The sequence below is a fragment of the Condylura cristata genome, unplaced genomic scaffold, assembly GCF_000260355.1.
Source record: "Condylura cristata isolate star-nosed mole 26May11 unplaced genomic scaffold, ConCri1.0 scaffold00033, whole genome shotgun sequence".
Taxonomy (NCBI): domain Eukaryota; kingdom Metazoa; phylum Chordata; class Mammalia; order Eulipotyphla; family Talpidae; genus Condylura; species Condylura cristata.
Genome location: NW_004567134.1, coordinates 16,100,795 through 16,117,215, shown reverse-complemented (window position 1 = coordinate 16,117,215; position 16,421 = coordinate 16,100,795). Strand labels below are relative to the sequence as shown.

Below are 16,421 nucleotides of genomic sequence, written 5' to 3'. Positions count from 1 at the left end.
AGAACACAGTGCAGGGATGGGCGCCCCCGGAACAGATGAGGGTGGTCTCTCCACAGCGAAGCGCCAGCTTGCTCAATGACAAGGAATCTCTCAGATAAAGAGGCCAAAAGCCGTCTGGACGGGGAGACAGCACGTGCAAAGGCCCTGTGGCAGGCCAGAAACCGCGGCGTTCCGTGTGGAGAGGCGGGTGGGCCAGACTGCAGAGGTCGTGCGGGCTTTGGGTTTCAGCCATACAGTGAGGACGCAGCTTTCAAAGCAGGGAGCACTGCAGTGTGGTTTGTACTGTCAGAGGGATCTGACCCCTACTTGGGGACACAGGGTTATGGGTTCAAGTGAGCACGGGGGACTGTGAGGAAGGTCCCCTGTCACTTACTCAACGTGTGCCTCTACGAGTGTCCTAATGGAACCTCTGAGAAAAACCACAAATGAAAACCAACAGAACTCATGGCGGGGTGTGGCTCCAGAGGCCCGGGGACACCTCCCTGAAGAAGAATGCGCTTTGTGGCGGGGGGAGAGGGGTGGCAAAGGGCGTCCCAAGCATGGGCACAGCTCTGGGCCAAGGCTCGGAGGTAGGGAGATGGGTCATCATGACGGGGGGACAAAATTCCTGACCCACTTGGTGGATGCACCAATGAGCTGGTGGAGGAGACGGGTTTGAGGCTGCAGCGGGAGGAAGGTGCTGGAAGGTCAGGCTGCAGGCTTTCTTGCCTGGCTATGAGGGCACCGAAGCCTCTGACCAGAGAGGGGCAGGCCAGAGGCGCCCTCTGGCAGCCCCGGGGCACACAGCGGGAGCCTGGAGCAAGGTTCGGGAGGGAGAGTGAGGGATGTGGCCTGGCTTCCTCCTCCCTTTCGAGTCCAAGATTAATACTATTAATAATAACAGCTGGCACTGGGAGAGCTCCCAGCAGGCACTGCCCTGAGCCCTTCAGACCGATGACCTCATCTGAACTGCATGAGCACCCTGTAAAGTTGGGCCTATCACGTGCTAGCACTTCACAGGGGGGCGGGGTGGACTGAGACCCAGAGAGGTTAAGGCACTGGCTCGTGGTCACACAGCCAGGAAGCCCAGGCCGTGGGCTCCAGGGTGTGGGCCCACCCCATGCGTCTCTCCCAACTAAGAGCCCACAGTTGGCATTCAGGAACTTTTGCCCCCCTGGGCAGTGAACACGGCTCTCCTGAAGTCCCAAGAAGCTCGGAACAACTCCTCAGAGTCCGTGGGCTGCCCGGCCCCCAGCTCTCCTGCTAGGGCCGGACGTGCGCCCGGCTGTAAGGCGAGGGCCGCACACCTTCTCCTGGGTGCACATGTGAACCGGGGGCCCGCCGGGCGGCTGCACCGCGCCTCGGGTTCCCGTCATCTCCACAACGGGCACACTCACGGCCCCCCGCTGTAGAGGGAAAACTTGGGGCTCAGAAAGGAGCAGCAGATCTCCCAGGGGTGTAGACCACACTTCCCGACGGGCGCAGACCCTGCCGCTGCAGTGCGGACCCCGCCCCGCAGGGTTGCCGGGAGCTTTAGGGCGAGAGGCTGAAGGGCGAGGGCATGGCCTGTGCTGGGAGCCAGCCTGGGGGTGCCCTGCCCTCTCCCTGTGGCCCTGTGGGCAGCAGAGTATGGGCTCTGCTCCAGCTTGGGGCTGACCCTTTCTCCTGGGTTGGCTGGGGGTGGAAGGTGAGACCTGAGGGTGGCAGCTGGCACCACGGCCAGAGTCCTGGAACTGCAGACGCTCACCTGCAACGTCTGCATGGTCAACTGGGCTTCCCCCAGCTCTGCCCACCCTAGCCGAGAGGCCCTGCGGGAGCTGGCACACTTTTGTGCGTATGCACCATGGTGTGTGGTGTAGCAAGTGTGTGGACCAGGCTGCCGGCCACTGTCTCACACTGTTTCACTGGTCTTCTGCTGCCTGTGGCCCCAGGTCTGATTCTGGAGGACAGAGAGACGCCCTGGAAAGACTGGCAGGCCCTGGGGTGAGGGCAGCTGTTGGAATTCCCTCCTCTGCGGAGGTCTGGGCAGACTCAGGCCCCTGAGAGGACAAAGAGATGCCAGAAGCCCACTGCCTGGACATACCTCACTGTCCCCGCTGCCTGGACTCAGGGCGGCCAAAGGCACAGACTTCTCCCTCCAGTGGCCCATTTTACAGGTGAAAAGACTGAGGCCCTGCGAGAGCTAAAGGCTGGGGAGGCCCAACCTCAGGCAAGGAGGCCGCTCATGGTCCGCCACTGGCACCACCAGCTGGACACGAGCCACTGTCTGCCGCCCGCTACCGGGGCCCCGGGACCCCCACCGAGGGCTGTCTCAGGAGCTGATTCATCCCTGGGCAGTGCAGGGCCCGGCACACGCCTGTCACACTCCAAATACTCAGCCAATATTGGTTTTATTGATTCACATTCTATCCCCTCTTCAAGATCCTCTGAGCCTGGAAACCCGAAATTGGCTGGGGGTGGGACGGCGAGAAGGGCCTCATTTTAATCTGAAGTGAGTCATGTAAGTTGATAAATTTAGAAGTGGCCTAAAGAGCTCTTAATCTCCTGCCTTCAGACAGTCGCTAGAAGAGGCTGGCTCTGGCAACCTTTGCGTGGCCCACACACGGCGGCAGGCAGGGCTGCCCAAGGGTCCTGGCCATCAGCCCACAGACCCGTGCCACTCGCTGCTGCTCCAGAGTCCTCCCTGGGGTGAAAGGAGCTAGCCTGCGCCCGCCCGAGCCACGGCCTCAGGCTTGAGTGAAGAACCCCCCAAGGCAAGAGCCAGGCGGATGTCCACACACACACACACGCACGCACGCACACACACACACACGCACACACACACGCACACACACGCACACACACGCACACACACACGCACGCACACACACACACACACGGCCACCGGCTCCTTCCAGCCCTGCCCCTACCCTGGGGCCTTGGCTATCAGCAAACCTGCTCAGTTTTGAAACTCAGACATTTGGTCCCCAAAGTCCTGCTTTCAAAGATGGGAAACTGGTGCCCAGAGTGGGCCGGTGACCATCCAAGGTCACCCACAGTGCTTGTCCAAGACAGGCTGCACCCAGGTCTCTGTCCCCTACCCCCAATCCACTCTGTGGCACTGGCCGCTGGCTAGACCAGCTGGCCGGCCAGGGCCTTCGCTCAGGAGGGGTCTTAGCAGTGTCAACTCTGCACCAGCCGTGGAGGCGGCACCTGAGGCTAGGAGGGCGTGGGCTGTGGGCTGGCAGGGTGGCTGGCAGGCCCTGACCTTGGGCACAGCCCTACCCAGCCCCTGGTGAAGAGGCGGACATAAGAGGGAAGGAAGCCACTCTGACAACCCCAACCAGAACAGTCTACATCCGACTGCAGGCGCTTCTAGAGAGCCTGATGGCCACCCACCCCTGCAAGCATCCTGTCTCCTAAGAACCAGGCCCTGGCCTGACGTGGCCAAGCGGGCAGCATCTCTGCCGAGAGCCAGCGGCATGACCTTGGGCGAACGAACGTGTGCCTTGGGCCTCGGCTGCCCCTCTGCAAACGAGTGCGGTCTCTGCTGTGATGATTTCTGGGGCCCGCCTCTGCTTCAGCTATCACTGATCGGGCGAGAGGAGACTCCTTACAGTTCATCAAACGATAATTGCTACCCTGTGCCGAGCAGCGCCCTAAGCACTTTAATTTTACGGAATTCTCACAGCCATCCTATGAACTGATACTTGCGGTAACTCCCCCTTCGACAGATGGTGGGACTAAGGCACAGAGAGGTTAAGAAACTTGCACCAGGTCACACAGCAAGCAAGTAGTGGGCTGGAATCCCAGGGTCTGTCTTTAAATTCTGTGCTACCGTTTTCTTGTTTGTTTCGAGCGTCAGTTATGGGCCACCTCTGCATGCTGGAACTCTGCTGGGCATGTGATGCCAGCCCGAGACTGCTGTGGCATGGAAGGCGTTCTCCCACCTGTTGTTTCAGAAGGGGGACAGAGGCTCTTGGGACAGGGCGGGGCCTACAGAAGGGCCTTGGCCCAACAGCGAAGCCGGGAGGCCCTGGGGCACGGCCTTGCGCCCTCCGCCTGGGTCTGAGCTCTCTAGAGCGTCTCCTGTTTGCCCCAATTCACTGAATCGAAGGTGCCGCCGTTGCAAGCTTACTACTCTGCATATGTTTAAGAATGAAAAAGGCAAGGATGGTTCTACTGTGCTGTGACCGTATAGCGGGCACCCATTTCAGAGACATCGAAAATGGCCTCTGGGACCCACCCCACCCGGCTCGCACCACAAAACCCGACCAGACACATGCGGTGACTGCGCCCCTCTGACCCCTGAGCGAGTCGAGGCTCTGAGGGGAGGACACTCAGTGCCCAGTCCTAGACTAGACACCGGGGCCTTGCCCTGAGCCCCCGCACCTGCTAAGCCAGGCTCTGAGGGATGTGCCCCACCCACAGGCACAGGTCAGACCCTTAAGAAGGCCCGGGCAGCTGGGGCCCAGTTATCCTGCCCTGCAGAACTTGGCACAGAGAACTCGGCAGGTGGGGGTCACCTTGCTAAGGATCCCCACTCCCATGGCCTGGATAGAAGCTGGCAGCTCGGTCCTCTGTGCCCCCAAGGGAGGCCACTCTAGGCCGGCGAGGCAGGGTCTGTGGCACGAACACTTCGCAAACCCCCGCCCCCGGGGCTCCCCAGGACGGCCCCAGAGCGGTCAGACAGGGAGCAGCCCCATGCTTGGAGAACGTCACCGCACGCCACCACCCATCACCGCTCTAGAGAGACTGTCCTCAGGGCGCAGGAGCCCTGGGCAGGCCTGTGTTCTTCCTTCAAAGCCACTGTCAGGACCCCAAAGGGTCATCCGTGCACGGCTTCCCCCGGCGTGGGGAGCCTCTTCTAACCCCACGCTCAGCTTCTCCGGGCCTTCGGACTAGGATTTGTCCTTCTGACGATACCTGCGTCCCTCCAGGCTGGGTGCGCCCTGGAGGCTGTTCCCCAGGAGCAGGACCGAAGCGTGGTCGGGGACCCTACTCATGCCAAACCGTCTTGCTAGGCAGGTCTCCTGACCCTGCTTACACGTCAGGTGCCCAGCCCAGAGAGGCCATGTTACTGCTTTGAAGACGCTCAGCATAAGGACTTAAATTCAAGTGTTTGTGATGGCATAAGAGGTCACTTTAATACGAGCCTCTGGATAGGCCCTGAACCAGCTGCTCCGCGTTACGTCACAAAATCGCCACCAAAGATAACAGCATAATAATAATAATAATAATAATAATAATAACAACAACAAACAATAACGCGACGGCCAGCCCTAATTTACATGCACAGGACTGTCTTCAGAGTCCGGGCCAGGCGCTTAACTCGAATCCCGCTTGCCTTTCACAGTAACCAGGAAGGTGGGTACCTATGGAACCCCACTTTAAGGAGGAGTAAACTGAGGCTGAGTCATTAGTCAGCCACAGCCCTTCTTCAACGGCAGAGCCCCTCGGAGGAGATGGCTTGGAATAAACATCGACCTCCCACACATCACGTGTACAAAATAAAAAATATTTGTAAAGCGCTTGAGCATACATCGGCTGTCAACGATGGCGGTCGCGATGAGCCTTTCAGCACCCCCAGAAGGCCGTGCGGCCAGCCGCATGCTCCAGGTAGAGAGTCCAGAGAGTGAGGGCCGAGAGGCGGCCGGGCTCCCCACCCGGGGCGGCCCTCCGCTGCAGGCCTTCTCCCTGGGAGCCTTTGCAGGGGCCCGGGCCCCCGCCCCGGGCTTGGGCAGCCCCATCGCCTCCGAAGGACAGGAAGACAGCAGAGGCCTGGGTTCGAGTCCCGCATTGCCACGGGAGGCGGGCTGGCCCTTGACCCCTGCCGTGGCTTCTGTGCCTGCAGAGCGGGACACAGGCTGCGAGGGCCAGGCCGGCCACATTGGGCGCCGGGGACGAGAGGACGGCGCCACCCCGAGTCGCGTCCACTGGGACCCGCAGAGCATGGCTCTCATTGGGAGGCTGCAGGCCAATCCGTGAAGTATGGCCAGACAGAACCACCCTGGATTGGGGGGACTCTCCACCCACCAGCAAAGACTGACGTCCCTTATGAGGGCAGGGGGCACGGAGAAGGTGACCTAAAGAGGGGAGCAGAGATTACAGCGACGCAACTACAAGCCAGGGAGCCCCAGGGATTGCTGGCAGCCACCAGAAGCCAGGGAGAGGGGCGGAGGGAACCCCCGCGGGGCCTCCGGAGGAAGCAACCGTCATTTCAGGTTTCCGGCCTCCAGAGGCGGAAGCGAATCACTTCTGCTGCTCTACCCCCAGTTTGTGGGGGGCTGCATTGGGACTGCAGCCCCAGGACACACGCACAGTAAGTAGTAGTTGGCGACTCCTTGGGCTTGCGGGGTGTCAGGCCTTCGCCCCCGGGTCGGCTGGCTGGAGAGTCTGCCCTCACTAGGACCCCCGCTCATGGGGGTCCAGGTGGCTGCCTTCTAGGGGAGAAAGGGGGAGCACGAAGCCAGGGTCTGTCACGCCGAGCCAAAGTCACCCGCCAGGGTCTGCGCTGGGCCCAGAGGCCAGCTCTCCTGACCAAGGCCTCCCCCACCCCGGGACCTGCGCCTGCCCTTAGGCCTGGCCGCCGTGTCCTCCCGCTGCCCAGACAGCAGAGGCTTCCGGGATAGGGCACCGGGCTCCTCAGGTCTTCAACACGCACCCACCCTCCTCACTGCAGGGCGGGGCCTCACCCCAGCACGCAGTAGGTGCAGGAGTGTGTGGCGCATCTCCTGCTCCTCAGGGGCTCACACAACAGCCCTGTGAAGTGAGCGCGGGGCGAACTCTCCCCGACAGGCCAGAGGCCAAGCCCACAGCGGCGCCCGCCGCCCCGCGGAGCCCGGCTATGACCCCTGACCCTCGGCCTCGACCACGCGCATCCCGAGGTCCAGCCTGGCCTCACTGTGCGCTAGGCACCTGCTGCCCACGGGTCAGCGGCCGCCTCCACAGCCGCCCGGGACATGGGCAGGCTGATGGGCTCCATTGAACAGATGGGCAAGTGGAGGCCCCGCCCTGCCGCTGGGGACACTGGCCCTGCTTCTCCCCCGACTCCCAGCTCGGTGCGGGTGAGCCCAGACCGCCCATGGTCTCTGGCCGGGGCTAGCCGAGTCGCTTCCTGTCGGAGGCTGCCGTGGGGGGCCGACAAGAATTACCGCAGGCTTAATGTTCTGGTCTTAGGGTGGGGCTGGGACCGAGCCCTGCACCTGCGCCCAGATGGACCCATTGCACCCCTTGAGGCTACAGGGGGCTGAGAGGAGCCACACCCTGTACCTCCGGGTCCCCCAGGACTCCCCTGTGCCTGCTGTGTGCCAGGGTTTCACACACACCATTCTACATCTTCCCAATAGCCTGCTTTAGCTCCAGCCCCTCCTAAAGGAGGCAAGATTGGGGTTTACAGAAGAGGAGCGTTTGCCCCCAGGGCCGGGGGGGCCCAAGGCCAGGGCGTCTCTGTGGGGCACCCCTCGGTCTCACCACTGAGCAGAGCCTTCTGCTGGGCTGCAAGGCAGACCTGTCCCCAGCGGCGCCTGGCTTAGCTGTGTGGGCTGAGCCAGGGGCTGGGGTGGGGGGCCGCGGGGGCCGGGGGGAGACGCGCTTCAGTCTCAGCCTGTCACTGACGAGCCGGCAATTTCAGGGTCTCCAGATGTGGCAAGGGCAGGCCAAAGGGAAGAGCCGCGGCCAGCCAGCCCGGGGAGCCCGCGAGCTCTCCCCGTCCGCTCAACCGCAGCTCCCCGGGGACACAGAGCAGCGGTGAGAACACAGAGGCGCCTGAGACGGTGCACCCCAGGACCTCCTGAATCGTTTGGGGAGGACCCAGACACCTGCCCCCAACAGGGGAATTCACAAGCACAGCCAGTGCCGCGGTCCCGGCCCGGAGCTCGGTCTTCCTTGCCTCGGCTCCTGACCTTGGCCACTGTGGCGGCGGGAGCTCACCTGTCTGCTCCAGGCCCCAGGGCCAGCCCCTCTTCCGTGCACTGCCCTCTACAGCGTGCACGGCCGCCCACAGGGGTGGGGTGAGGCGGGGCCGGCAGAGGCACGGCCTGGCCACGGAGGACCAAACCACTGGCCAAGGTCACGGAGCTGGGCCTGCTGCCCGTGGCCATCTGACGGGAGTTGAACATCTGGGGGTGACCGGAGCAAAAATTGGTCCCTGCTGCCTCCGACGGGGACCCGAGGGCGGCCAGGCTCCCTGCTCTCTGGGAGCACGGTGCGACCTTGGGTAAGTCCCTGCGCTTGGCTGGGCCTCAGTTTCCCTCCCCCATTGGCTCAGACCGGTGACTCTGGAGAGCACAGGTCTGCCCTGGCTTCCTGGATGCCAGTTACCCAGCACCACCCCTGCCAGACAGGGTTCTGCCTCCGCAGCCGGGAGACCCTCTCGGAAACTCACCCCCGAATTCTAAGTTCCTGGCCTGTCGACGCCCAATGTGCCGGCACCCCAACTAAGTGGCCCTGCACAGGGAGGGCCGCGGGCGGGCAGGGAGTCAGCCCGGGCTCTCCCCGCTCCGGCAGGTTGCAGCTGTGTGACCTTGGGTGAGTGTCTTCACTTCTCTGTGCAGCTTCCTCATCTGGGGCCTGGGAACGACAGGGCTCAGGGAGACCCCTCGGAGCCGGGCGTGAAGAGCAATTATCGAGTAGCCGGCTGGCGGATTATTTCCCCGCTCCCCACTCTGCCTGTGAGTGGCTGAGGCAGAGAGGGGGAGCGCAGGAGGAGCCCAGCATTTGACCACGCCGCATAAGGCACAGACAGCTTTTTTGACCTTTGGCCTGAGGTCAAAGGACTTCGGGGGCCACCGAAGGCGTCGTGGGTCCCGGCTCCTAGAGCCTCCACACTGGCCTGCCGGTCTCCTGGCGCCAGGCTGGCATCAGCTCCCGGGACGTGGCTGGCCCTCCCTCAGGCAGGTGTGGGCTGGTGCCACTTGGGAGTCCCTCCTGCCTCGCGAGGTCCCTTGAGGGGCAGGCCCCTCCCCAGGCCCCTCAGAGGCACCCTCACCCCGTGGTGCCTGGCTGGCGGCCGGGGGGCCGTGTGCCGAGAGCCTCCGCAGAGGTGCGGCCTGAGTGCCCGGGGGCTGGGTGCGTGCACCGGCATTCACCTGTGGGCATGGCCAGCACGCGGCGGCCGCTCGGCCTGCAGCCCGCTCCCTGCACGTCACCGGCGCTGTCCTGCAGGGCCAGCCCCAGGCCCACACCACCTCCTGGCTGCCTCGGGACGCCGTGTGCGGGACTCCGCAGTCCCGTGTCAGCGCTGCACGCCCGAGTGGGCAAGCTGCCTTCCCAGGTGCGCGCCTGTGTGTGTGTGTGTACGCCGAGCGTGCAGGTGAGCAGGTGTGCTCGGGGCGGGAGCCGACCTGCTGGGGTGTATCTGTGGGCGCGGGCACTCGTGTGTGCATGTGTGATGTGACACGCGTGATGCATCACTGCGTGGACTGGAGCCGTGTGTGCGCCTCGGTGGAGGGACTCTGGTCCCCGTGACGAGGGTGGAGCCCCTGGATGGGGCTGGGGGTACGGGGCTAAATTACAGGGGCGGTCAGCCTTCCCCGGGACCTCCCTGCAGGCCCCCCCAGAGCCGCAGCCCCCCCCCGCCAGGGCTCTTTCAGCCCAGTGAACAGGCAGATGCCCCTGCGGTCAGCACTCCGAGCCCCCTCCTACTGCACACGTCAAAGGAGAATTTCTCCGGATGGCGCCCGCCGTTCTTGGAAATGCCCCAGACGTCAGCTCTGCCTCCTCCCAGTGACTCGGAGAGCAATGCGGCGAGGAGGAAGCCCCTTCTGTGTGGGCAGGAGGTGCCCAGCGTCAAGCCAAGACCCTCTGCCGCCGAGCTCACCTGCTCACTTACCCTTCTGAAGGTCGAGCCAGGCTGGGCCTCGGCACGGGGTGGGGGGGCAGGCCCCCTGGGGCCCCTCCAGCGGCAGAGACCCCCTCCCCACACAACCTGGCAAGCAGAGGCCAGCTGAAGTGTGGAGTGGCCACTTGGCTGGAAACCGGGGGGCTGCCTGCAGCCCCCCAGATGCCTCTGCCGGATTTCCCAGCCCTGACCCTCCAGGCGGCAGGGAGGAGCCCCAGGTGAGTGCCCAGTCCCAGGCCCCCAGGCTGGCCAGGACCGGCGCCTCCTGGCCCAAAGTGCCAGCTCTGCCACCCAGCATGACTGCTGCAAAATGGCCTGGCCACCCCGTTCCTGCCCCCCTCTGGACCCAGACGCGCTCCCCGCCGCCACGCTCCCACCGGCCGAGCCGCAGGTCCTGGCACACAGCAGCCCACCGCACCGAGGGGAGTCTCCAGAGGGGCCGCCCTGGGCCTCTTCCTGGGACCCCAGCCCAGTGGGCCGGGGGCACCCCCAGGTCCTCAGCATTCCCTGGGACTCGTGGGGAAGAAAGGGAAGCCTGCCCCCTCCCTGGGTCTGCTGGTCCTTGCATAACATCCTTGGGGGTACCGGTCCAGAGGCTGCGGGATCCGGGATCCTCCCGCGCCCCGCACACGCTTCTCCGAGAGCGCCCCTGCTCCCCCGCACCCTGGCCCTCCCCGGCGCAGGACCCTTAACCGGTGCCTCCCTCGCGGCTCCATGCAGCCTCCGGGCCAGATAAACAAGCCCCGCTCCCACCCCCTCCACGCCACCGCCACCATCAGCGCTGAAAAACCAAATGAAATGAAACAAAATAAAATGGGTGCGGGAGGAAGGGGAGAGCGGAGCGGGCGCTTTTTATTTTTTATTTTCTCATGCTGGGGGATGCCGGTACTTACTTGGCTACGAAAATCACCAGCAATCCAGCACGGTTTCCAGGCGGGCAGCCCCGTAATCGCGGTGCGGCAGCGGGTGCCGCGGCCGAGCCCAGCCGGCGTGCCCGGGTCCCTCTGCAGACTGTACCATCCTGCCCGAGCAGGTGGGGGGCGGGGGGCGGAGGCGCGCGGCTTCTAGGAGAGCATCTCGCCGGCAAAATGCAATCTGGGGGAGGCCGAGGCCGCCCCTGCCGCGCCTGCCGAGGCTGGGGGCGGGCGGGGGGAGGGGCGGAGGACGAGGGAGGGCCGCTGGGGGCCCCGGCGGAGGGGTGGGGGGCGGGGTGCGTGGACCGAACCACCACGGCGTTGTTTGCGGCTTTAATTCCTCCCGTGGGATCATGAGGAGCCGAAGCTGGCCGAGTCCCAGGAATATGCCCGCTCCCCAGAAGTAGGAGGGATTGTCAAGGGCATGGCGAGGGGGGGCCCTGGGCTGAGTCGCAGGAGGGGGGGTCCCGTCAGGGGGTGCGCGGCGGGTGGGAGAAATGGGCGCGGGGCGGGGTGATTTTGCTCAGATAGTCCTAAGTCATCCCCGGCATGTGGGGGCACTTGTGGGGCTGGGTGAGGGCTCTGCTCCCCACTTGTTTTGGTCAGGACACCCCCAGACCTAGGGGGCAGAGGTCACTCGAGGGCTCAGCCTAGACTAAACTCGCCTGTGGCTGCAGGACCTGCGGTGAGTGCCTTCTGCACCCGGACACTACCTTCGTGGCAGGCAGCCCACTGCCCCGCCCAGGTGAACCCCCACCTGTCTAGGGGCTGCAGCCCTGGCAGAAGATCCCCGAAGAGGCCAGTTTTGGACAAGTGACCACAGCTGGGGTGTCTGCCTATGTCTTGAACATCCATCATAATCTGCAGGGGCATCTGTGTTGAAATGGGGGGGCTGACCATGTCGGGGGCTATGTCCAAGGACCCCCAAAGAAGAGTCTACGGGGATGGGGCCCCCTAGCCGGCTGCCCAATTCTTTCTGTCTCCTCTCTGCAGACCTGCTGCCGCTGTATGTCCAGGCTGGTGGGGGACAGTCCTAGGTGCAAGGTTAGGGGACAGTCCTAGGTGCAAGATTAGGGGGTCACCATGGGGGAGCTTCAAACTGAGGGGAATTTTGAAGCCTCCCTCTCCGGAGTTCTACCTCCCCAGCCCAGGAGGGGTGCCCTGCTTGGGAGGAGGGTGCTGAAAATGGAAGGAATTTCAGGACCAGCTCTCAGGCCACCTGTCAGGATGGGGGTGTTGTGGGGGAGGGTCAGGGCTGGGGGAGGCCCTCCCAGGCGGCAACTACAGACCAGCCCCTTCCCCCGCCCCCAGCCCATGCCACTGTGAACTGCCCGGGAGCGCCCCAGCTGCCGCTCCATCCCTGGGCTGGCACAGAATATCAATTTGTCTCGTTAAGCTGAAAGCCTGCACTGCACCAAAATCACAGCCGGCCGGCGGCAGGTCGAGGGGCTGCGGGAGGCAGCGTGCGGGGCCGCCCGCAGGCTGCTGCCGGCCGAGCCACACCGATACCCCCTCGCTCTTCACCCCGCTCGCCCCACAAGGGGTCCCTTCTCCCCTGGCTGGCCAGTGGCCTCCACGTAGAGGAAGCTGAGAAGCTAAGCCAAGTGGCGGCTGGGGGGCCTTGGGCTCCCCTGGGGCAGGCAGGGGCTGACGCTGCTTCCACAGCACAGTCCAGGACACCACTCGGAGGGGACCCTGGGCCCCCACCAACAGCCGCTCCACGGCCCCTTCTGGAGGTGCAGACGCGGGGACCTCTGCTGGCTCCCCTCCAGGCACACTTCTAAGTCAGCTCCGCCTCGGGGCTGGGCCCAGCCAGGAGTGTCCCCCAACAGGGCCTAGCACCCCAACACTGGGCTGAATAAGTCTTCTGAGCTGGTTGGGAGGCTCCTCCCCCATCTCGCCTTGTCCCCCCACCTCGCCCCAGACTCCAGTACATCTGGCGGGGGCCATGTTTGTGCCGGAAGCCCCACACGGGCTATCGCCCCCACACGGGGCAAACCACCCCATTACCAAGCCAGCAGCCCTACAGGGGCCGGTGATGGGCCCCCGTTTTGGCAACGGTCACCCCTCCTGCGCCCAGCACACTTCATAGCTAGCAAAGTCCACTAGCAACGTAGTCCATGGCTCGGTTCACAGCAGCTGCTGGCGTGACTGCTGTCAGCACGCAGGTCCAGGAGAGGAAGCCGGGTACGCGTGGGGGCGTCAGGACCAGGCCGCAGCCGGGAAGGGCGAACGGAGCCCCAAGACGCAACTCCAGACCCGCCCAGAGCCCCACGCTCGCCTGCCCGGAGGCCCCGAATCCTGCCGGCTCCTGGCTTGTTTGGGACGTTGTGCCTTCACGTAACGACGTGGGCACTCAGAAGCGGAGAGCAGCGCTGGTGGCCGTCTGGCCTCCCACCAGGCGGCCGAGGCTCTGGTACTCCGGGTTCAGCCTCACACCCCTATTCCAGGATATCCCCCAAATTCGGTGGCAGCCAAATGCTGGCCAGCAGTTTCAAAGTTCTTACTTCCACTAGGCCGTGAACTCCTATTCATCCTTCGAAGTCCAGCGCAAATGCCCCTTCCTCAGACCCTCTCCTGATCGCACCCACAAAGTCAGCTCACGCCCTCTCTGGTCTAGCGCTGCCCACGCCACGTCACGAAGGCCTGCGTCTGTCTCCTCCATGCGATGTGGCCACGTCCGTCAGCTGTGTCTGCCGTGGCCGGCTCCCAGCGGCCAGCACGTGATAGGGGCTCGAATAAACCTGCTGTGTGTCACGTGGGCCCAGGAGGACTCTGAGGCCCGCGTGCAGGTCTCCTGTGCTAGGGCTGTGCAGACTGAGGCCCTAGGAAGAGGCTGTCACCACATGCCCAGGGGCCTCCTCGGGCGTCCGTCCGCCGCAGACGTCCGTCCCGCCCTGGCCCTCGCCTCTCCTCCCTGCCGCAGACACACGGGGCTTCTGCCTGCCCTTCCAGGACACGTTGGGGGGCGGGGGGCCTGGACAGGCAGCCGCGTTGTGAAATCAGACAAACAATGCTGGTAGTGTTGCAACTCCGGGAAGGCTGGAAACAACAGGTCAGGGTCACCCGCAGGGAAGACGGGGAGGGGGCAGGCGGCCAGCCAGGAGGATTACCCGTGGCTTCTGCTCCGGCATGATTTGGCTTATGGTGGACGCAGACCGAGGGTCAGGACTGGGAGAAGCTATGAGAACGGGGACGGGGCGAGCAGACGGCGAGTGGACTGGCTTCCCAAGGTTGCCCTGCTCTGACCCTGCGTCCTCCCTTAGGAGGGGCCCTCGAGCCGCGACCGACGGGGTGGAGGGGCCAGCCGGCCTGGGTATGGGGGTGGGGCACTGGGTCCAGTCTGAGGGGGGTGGTTTGCCCAAGGGAGACAGGAGGCAGGTCCAGGCAGGTCTGAGGGGCAGAGGCCAGCTGTGTCCTGCTGGACGCGGGTGGGGGTGGGGTGAGATGGAGCTGCACCTGCCCTCACTGGCTTAGCGCCTTCCAGGGCCTGGGCAGGGCCTGTGTCCCCAGGCCTGCGCACAGCCCCGCCTGCCTGTCCCCGTAGTCACCTGCGGAGAGGCGGCTCTGCCTGTTTCACAGAAGGACACTGAAGAGCGCAGCAACTTGCTGAGAACTTCGGACAGCAAGGGCCAGGGCCGAGCCCCTAGCCCAGGTGTGCCACCCCGCTGCCACCCAGAAGCCGTCCCTGCCTCCGCGACCCACATTTGAAGAACACGACGCGGGCTCGGCCAGGCCCTGGGAGGGGCCATGGAATGGCCCAGCGGCCACGAGGCCTGGCTGGCCCCAGATGTGCCCCCAGCCGATGGGGACCCCATGCCCACTCCCAGCCAACATCCTGATCCTGGACTGAGGCTTTGTGGCCAGACAGACGGGGGTTCAATTCCCTGCTCCTTCATCTCCTGGCTCTGGGGCAAATGGCACATTCCTGAGCAATCTCTGGGGCCCTGGGGGGGGGGGGGGCTCCTGTTCCTGGTCCTGCTACTGCTGTGTGATGACCTCAGGGACCACCTGCGGGGACAGAGCAGCTGTGTGGAGGACAGGGCAGGCTCAGGGCAGCCTGCTGTGACAGGAAGCCAGGCCCCAGCCCTCTCGCTCCTGGGGAAGGAGGCTTCAGGCAGCTGCTGGCTAGCTCCAGCCACATTCCAGAACATCCTACTCTGTGCTCACGCCACGTGAGTCTTGCAAAATCCTGGGTGGCAGGCCCTATTTTTAGCCCCGTTTCACAGATGAGGAAATGGAGGTAAAGGATGTTGTCCAAGGTCGTAGAGCGAGTAGGACGAGCGGGGCTGGGAGCCAGGGCTGAGGGAGGCACCCCGGGGGTGGTGGGCTGAACCCGTTTCCCACAGTGTGGGTGTGTCTTCTCAGCCACGCGAGGCAACCTCAGCCCCGGGCCCAGCTCAGCCTTGCTGGGGAGAGCAGGCCTAAGGTGATGGCTGACCCACTGGGAGGAAAGGTCAGGAACGGGCCAGTTAGGAATTACCACTTTCTCTCCTTGGAGAACACAGGGCCTGGAGAGCTGAGAATACTCCTGGAGGACTCCCTGGAGGAGGCAGCCTTTTCTGGCCTGGGAAACATGCTCTTTCACGCTGCCTCTTGGGGTCAAGGTGCTTGGCCAGTCCACACACACGTATGCACCCATCTGTCAATCCTGCCCCCTCCCCCTTTCCCCGCCTCCCCACCCCCACCCGTTCATCTAACTGCTGCACCTTGGAGAACTTCCTGTGTTCCTCAGAACCCTCCCCTGGCTCCCTGCGCCTCAGCCTCAAGCCCAACTCCTCTCTGGCTCACAAGGCCTGGAAGTCGTCTTCCTCACGCCAGAGACCCCACCCCCACCCCGCTTCTCAGGCACACCCCGTATGCCCCTGCCTCTGTGGCTCTGCACACCGTCCACTCTGCCAGGGACGCTTCGCCTGTCCACTGCCGCCAGAGACACCTCCTCGTCCCCGGACCCCGGCTCTAGCCACCCCCTCATGAAGCCTTCCCTGGCTTCCCTCATCAGCCTTGCTGCCCAAGGAGGGAGCAGCCCTCTGCCAGGCCTGGGGGTTTGCCGCACTCGCCTTTTCCTGTGTCTAGCTTGTGCACAGGCTGGGGGCTCCCTGGGGGTGGGGAGTGGGTTCCATGTGCCTCTTGTGTTTCCCCCCCACACCCCGAGTCCAGAGGCTCAATAAATAGTGATCGAATGGATGAATGTAGGGCTGTTGCATTAAAAACAACAACTTCCCCGGTGACAGGTTTGATCTGGTATCAGCATCTCTCTGAGGCTCTGGGAATACACAGACTCACTTAGAGATACTGGTTCAGAAGTTGCTCTTTCCCGGGCCTGTCAGTAAACGGGGTTCGCGCTGCATGCCCAACTTGGGGAGGGGGAAGGAAGACCCCAACTTCACTCAGATACCCTTGTCCAGAGATGTTCCAGGTGGGACCGGGTGGCTGCACCCAGGACTGGGCTTGGGTGACCTGAGCAGCCGAGGGGCCCTGTGGCCACACGGCCCTCCTAGCACCTCCAGCCTGGCATTTCACACCAGTAACTCATTTCGTGGGATGACTCAGTCAGCGAGTATCTGATCACTGGTCCCCGAGTGTGACAGCCGGGGTCCAGACCACGCATTCAAACCCAGCACTGTCCGCTCCTGCGAGTGTCTGGACGTGCCCCCACTGAGCAGGCTGAGGGCACCCCTCAAGGACGGGAGCGGAGGGTGGCCGCT

General features: G+C 64.0%; 1 protein-coding gene across 7 annotated transcripts in view; it reads right to left on the bottom strand.

Annotated features, from left to right (window-relative positions):
- ATP2B2 (ATPase, Ca++ transporting, plasma membrane 2) overlaps window positions 1-16,421 on the bottom strand; it is a 198,404-nt gene that overhangs the window by 103,184 nt on the left and 78,799 nt on the right. For 5 of the 7 annotated variants that reach the window (XM_012732134.1, XM_012732137.1, XM_012732138.1 and 2 more), the window contains exon 1: window positions 10,693-10,877. The exons of 1 other annotated variant lie outside the window; for it this stretch is intronic. The gene's annotated coding sequence lies outside the window, so the exon portion shown is untranslated. Of the gene's footprint in view, window positions 1-10,692; window positions 10,879-16,421 lie in introns of those variants that run through there. One more of the 7 variants, XM_004692376.2, reaches the window with a different exon arrangement.